The sequence below is a fragment of the Pristiophorus japonicus genome, chromosome 3 (genome assembly GCF_044704955.1).
Source record: "Pristiophorus japonicus isolate sPriJap1 chromosome 3, sPriJap1.hap1, whole genome shotgun sequence".
NCBI classification, from domain to species: Eukaryota; Metazoa; Chordata; class Chondrichthyes; family Pristiophoridae; genus Pristiophorus; species Pristiophorus japonicus.
This window is the reverse complement of record NC_091979.1, coordinates 196,104,623-196,110,842: the sequence shown is the minus strand read 5'-3', so window position 1 is coordinate 196,110,842 and position 6,220 is coordinate 196,104,623.

Sequence of the window (6,220 nt, the reverse complement as noted above, 5' to 3'; positions counted from 1 at the left end):
TCTCCTGGCACAGCTGTGAATGGAAATATACAAGATAAAGTTGGTAGCACATTTCCTAGATTGTATAATTTGTACAGCCAAGGTTATCATTTTCAAATTATCCTAAAATATATAGCTAAATGTATAGCTGCAACTGTATAGGGTATTGGTGAGGCCGCACCTGGAGTACTGCGTGCAGTTTTGGTCACCTTACTTAAGGAAGGATATACTAGCTTTGGAAGGGGTACAGAGACGATTCACTAGGCTGATTCCAGAGATGAGGGGGTTACCTTATGATGATAGATTGAGTAGACTGGGTCTTTACTCGTTGGAGTTCAGAAGGATGAGGGGTGATCTTATAGAACATTGAAAATAATAAAGGGATAGACAAGATAGAGGCAGAGAGGTTGTTTCCACTGGTCGGGGAGACTAGAACTAGGGGGCACAGCCTCAAAATTTAAAACCGAGTTGAGAAGGAATTTCTTCTCCCAGAGGGTTGTGAATCTGTGGAATTCTCTGCCCAAGGAAGCAGTTGAGGCTAGCTCATTGAATGTATTCAAGTCACAGATAGATAGATTTTTAACCAATAAGGGAATTAAGGGTTACGGGGAGAGGGCGGGTAAGTGGAGCTGAGTCCACGGCCAGATCAGCCATGATCTTGTTGAATGGCGGAGCAGGCTCGAGGGGCTAGATGGCCTCCTCCTGTTCCTAATTCTTATGTTCTTATGTACTTATGTTCTAAGAGCGCTTGATCTACCGCACATCCACCACCTTAAACATCCATTTCTAGATGGCGAGAAGCTAGGAACTTTGGAGGAGCAGAGAGATTTAGGGGTGCAAGTACAGAAATAACTAAAAGCTCGTGGACAGGTACAAAAAATAATTTAAAAGGCTATTGGAATGTTAGCCTTTAGTTCAAAGGGGTTGGAATACAAAGGGGTGGAAATTCTGATACAGTTTCAGAGAGCTCGGGTTAGACCCACTCTGGAATACTGTGTTTGGTTCTGGACACCACACTTCAGGGAGGATATATTGGCCTTGGAAGAGGTGCCGTGCAGATTCACCAAAATTATACTGGGACTAAAAGTGTTAAATGATGAGGACAGGTTGAGTATAGAAGATTGAATTAAAGTGCTTAAGATGATTAAAATATTTGATAGGGTAGATAGAGAGAAACTATTTCCTCTGGTATGGAATCCAGAACAAGGGGGTATAACCTTAAGACTAGAGCTAGGCCATTCAGTGGTGATATCAGGAAGCACTTCCTCACACAAAGTGGTGGAAATCTGAAACTCTTTCCCCGCCAAACAAAAAGCTGTTGAGGCCGGGGGTCAATTGAAAAATTCAAAACTGAAATTGATAGATTTTTGTTGGGTCAGGGTATTAAGGGATTTGGGGCTAGAACCTCCACTTTTTTTTGCATGCTTAATGCTCACTTAACGCACATTTTACCGCTGAAATGACGTATAACGCCCATATAGCACCCATTTTGGCACAAAATGGAAACTGAAGGGCATTTTTAGGAAACTTATCGCTGAGCTTTACTTTCCCCTTGTGCTTATTGTCTATGTCTATTGTCTATTTTCTATGTTTCGATGTTTCTATGTTAACGCCAGGAAAAAATATTACCGCCTGCCCACTTTTTTGGGGGCGGATTCATCAGAATGGGCAAAATCATCGCCCATAATATCGGCCAGCATTACTTTCTACACGGAATTAATGCCGAGATTCAATAATACCTGTAGGGGAGGACGAAAAACCCCCTCATTTTTCCCAGAAGGAAAAGAGCTGTGGGATCTGTCTGTGCTGCAATGTGAATTGAAACCGAGACGGTTTGACCTTGGCAGAGCAGTGATTGGACGGGGGAGGACACCGGAGGGCCAATGGTGGGACAGAGTCAGCCCGAAGCATGGGGCTTTCAAGCCAATGGGAGAGCACTTGCTCGAAAACTGTGGGACTGAGTCATCGCCATCATCGGGCTATTGTCTTCCCCATGTTTACACTATGGAGGGAAATTATGCAGACCTTCAGAAAACTAGGGAACGCAAAACAATCCAAGGGCCTACACAATGGCTACAGGAGGCCAACGCAATCAACACCTACTCAAACCTTGAGTAGGTTAACATCAGTGGAAAAAAACCTGCAATAATCTAAAACCGCTGCATTTTTCAAAATCACAAAGCCCACCAATGGGAAGGATCGATTTCAGCACGAGAGGTGGACTGGATTTCTGGCTATAAAAAGGGTTTTCTGACCCAGTGTGTGTGTGTTCTGCTCTCGTGATCCAACAACCAGCAAGCCTCTCAACACTGAAGGAAAACCAGTGTCCGAAGCCACCAAAGATAGAAGAAACAAACCACCAGACTGCAAAAGGCACAGTGGTGAGTATAACCTCTGGTCCCCAGAACTCCCAACTCAGTTAGGCCAGGAAAGGTGGAAGGTTGGGCATTGTACTGCTAAACTTGTGTAAAAATTTTCGTTGTGTCCATTTAGTGGGATTTAGGGGGATTGTTTTGTTGGTGTATTGATGTTTGTTGAGATACACTTTGTCAAATAAATTGGAAGCCTAAGTTCCTCTTGGAATCACCTTGTCTCAGTTCTATTGTATTACATCTCCTGATCGTGAGTCTTATGTCAGAACAGTGTAGGGGAAGCTAGGAGCGCCTCGAAAATGCTCAACTGTGTGTCACAGGCTAGGGAAGAAGGGGTTAGGAGTGTTTGACACTCACAGGTGCCTCACAGGCTAGGCATAAACTGTGGGGATACACGAGTCGCAAAACCCCCTTCATAAGCTGTGGACACAGTCTCTCCAGGGGTGCTCTTGCAGCACTCAGGGTACCTCACAGGCCAGGCATAAGCTGTGAGGGCAGAAGCCCAGAGAGAGACACCCAAGGCACAACAACACTCCCCGAGAACCCCTTACAGAACATGGTGACCGCAGCAGGACATAAGCAAACAGGAGATGTTAATATAACAGATGAGGTGATAAGAGTGGAAACTAAAATGGAGGAGAGAATTTCCTCATACATTTTTGGCAAGGTGAACCTCACCAAACCTTGGGTGCAAGCCCACACACGGGCAGAGCGCCCAGTGGATGCTGCTGCCCAGTGGACAGCAGGGAAGGACCACAACCGCAGGTGGAAAAGGCCATCTGGCTTATCTGCTTCACCCGCTAAGTCCGAAAGCTCGACCAGCGGGTAAAGGACTTGGAAGAGAGTCTTCAGAAATCAGAGGAGCTCTCTGCTATCCGGGCTGCGGTTGGGGACAACCTGCTGGCCGAATTAGCTGAGGAGCAGCAAGGGAAGAGGCAGTTGGAGGCGACCTTCCGAAATAGCCGGGACTATCTTCAGTGTCAGGTCACTGAGGCCAAGGGTAGTGAGGGGTCCCTCCGGGAACAGAACTCTCGGTACACCCAGAAAATTTGGGAACTGGAGAATAAATTAAAAGACGTACAGGCAGCCTATAAAGTGGCCAGCAGCAGTGAGTTTGCAGATCACGGTCCCTGCCAGGAGAGGATTAAAACTCTCACCCACGCTCTATCCCAGGCAAAGGGGATGGTCGCCCTGAGAGGACCTAGAGGGTCCACAGGGGACAAAGGAGTGTATTGGGGGGTAGAGGAGAATCCAAAGGCAAGAGACGCCCGACCACCTCCTGAGGCACTGGTGGTTTGTCCGGTGGGGTACCAGGAGGAGCGGGGTGCGCAGGTAATAGCATACCCAGGGCTGGGGGCAGGACCAAGGTGTCCCGCTTGGCAGCAGGGATGTGAGGCTCCCGCCGAGGGTCAGTTAAGGGCTGGATCAGGCGACCAGGCACTGTCTGCTGCACCGGGTATGGTGGGACAGCCAGAGGTAGAGGGACCAGCGCAGAAAGATCCTGAACAAGGGCGGATGTGCCCGGTCAGGCAGCGCAAGTACGGTCCTCCACAGGGAGGTGGCCAAGGTCGGGGAGCGCTGGAGAGCGACTTTATTATTCCCCATGGAGTTCAATCACTCAGGGCCATGGTGGCCTATTTGGCCAAACTCACTCGCAGCGGGGACCCATCGATCCACTTCATGGAGGTGATGCAGGCAGGGGAAATTAATGGGTGCGACGAGGAAGAGACAGCCAAGCTGCTGCTCTTCTCTCTGGACAGCAAATTGTACCAGGCCTTACCGGCAGAATGCCGGAGGGGGCAGCGCACATTTACTCAGGTCCAGAGGGCTGTCCTTGAGGCTAGGGGCTTCGATGACGGCAGTCCTTTCGAACGGGTCGAAAGGACAAGGCAGCTCACAGGGGAAACCCCGCAGGCGTTTGCGGACAGGCTGTGAGTGGTATACCATGCAGCCTATGGGGAGCTCCTCGACCGGGCAAATCTTTCCGCGGTACAGACTGGCCGCTGGCTGAGGATGCTGGTGGCAAACTGCTTGCCCCGGCTCAAGGCCAGGGCAGAACTGTGGTTCGATTCCCGGGACCCCAACCTCACCGAGGAAGCAGTGGTCAGGCAACTGGCATTGGTCCAATGGAATGGAGGAGGGGAGGAGGAGAAAACCTCCAAAGGTCGGGTAAATGAAGTAAAACCCAACTCAATGCCCAAAAGGGAATGGCACCAGGAGGGTGGCCGCTCGTCTGATAAGGAGCAAGTGAGCTACGGGTGCGGGAAAGTTGGGCATTTTAAAAGGGATTGCAGGAGCCCAGCAAAGAGATTTGGTGGGGGGAACTCCTTCAGGAGCCGCCCAGAGTGGAGGAGGCAGAGGGAGCTCCTCACCATCCCTTGACGCGATAGTAGCTGCAGTGAGGACAGCACTGGAGGGGACTGAGAAGGTAGCCACGGCAACAGGCAGGGAAGCACCAGCAACCCTGCCAGTACAGAGGCCGTGACTAGCCCAGACCCAGCCTGCATACCTGTGCCCATTAGAATATGACCCCTGGGACGACCCTGGGTCAAGATGGAGGTTGAACGTGTATTGGGTACTTACCTTTTGGACACTGGTGCTTCCAGAACGATAGTCCATTCGGAGGACTCCGCAACCTCACCTCTATCAAATGGGGTGCCGTATCAACTAGTTGGGTTCACAGGAAATGAGAAGGCTGGGTTTTCCTCAGTCCCGCTCGCAGTTCGTTTAGGAGCACTCCAAACACAATGGAAGTGCGTCCTGATGAACTGGGAGCAGTTGGGAAAAGGGATCTAGAGGGCTGATTTCATCATCGCTCGCCAGATCCTAGTAGACTTGAGCAATCACTGTCCATGGGGCACAGTGGGCACAGGAGCAGAGGGAGAAGTCATGGTTATTGATAAGAAACAGGGAAAAGGGACTCTGTGTACAATGAATCCATGGAGGTTCTGGTCGGTAACACCCCGACCGAGTACCGGGCCTATGTGCAAGCAAATCTTGCAGCATTTGCCACCAATAAACACGATTGTGGGAGAGTCACAGGAGTGAAGGTTAGAATAGATGGGGATCCCATGTCTCTCTCGCAAAAGTAGTATGGCTTTCCCGAGAGGCAGAAGCAGTCTTGGAGACAGCTTTAAGCTCGCTTGTCGAGCAGGGTGTTTTGAGACCCATAGCCACCCATGTCAACTCCCCGCTTTGGCCGGTTAGGAAACCGGACAATTCTTGGAGGGCTACGGTGGATTATAGGGTGCTGAATAAAAACATCCCAGCTTGTGCTCCCACAGTAGCGGCAGTTGCGGATCTGATAGGGGAAGTCCCTGCATCCGCAACCACGTTCACAGTGTTGGACATATCCAACGGGTTCTAGTCTATCCCTGTACGGAGGGAAGACCAGTACAAGTTTGCCTTCACCTTCCGGGAACAGCAGTATATATGGAGCTGCCTCCCACAGGGATTTCATAATAGTCCCAGCATCTTTCACCAATGCATGGTGAACTGCTTAAAAGGCTTCAGCCAACCACACCAACTGGTCCAGTATGTGGACGACCTGTTGTTGTTCACAGACAGCAGCGAGGAACACGGTCCACTGCTGGCCGAACTGCTGGTCTCACTGAAGGAAGGGGGTTTTAAAGTTAACCCCAAGAAAGCCCAGATAGGTCTAGGAGAAGTAAAATTCCTGGGCCTGACGATAAGGGCAGGAGAAAGGGCCATTGATGAAGCTAGAAGAAAGGCAGTGCAAGAACTCACTGTCCCTAGGGATGTGTCAGGGGTAAGGTCTTTCCTGGGAATCACTGGCTACTGTAGGGACTTCATCGAGGACTATGCAGTCACTGCCGCCCCTCTGCTCAGACTCCGACACAAGGGGGTCG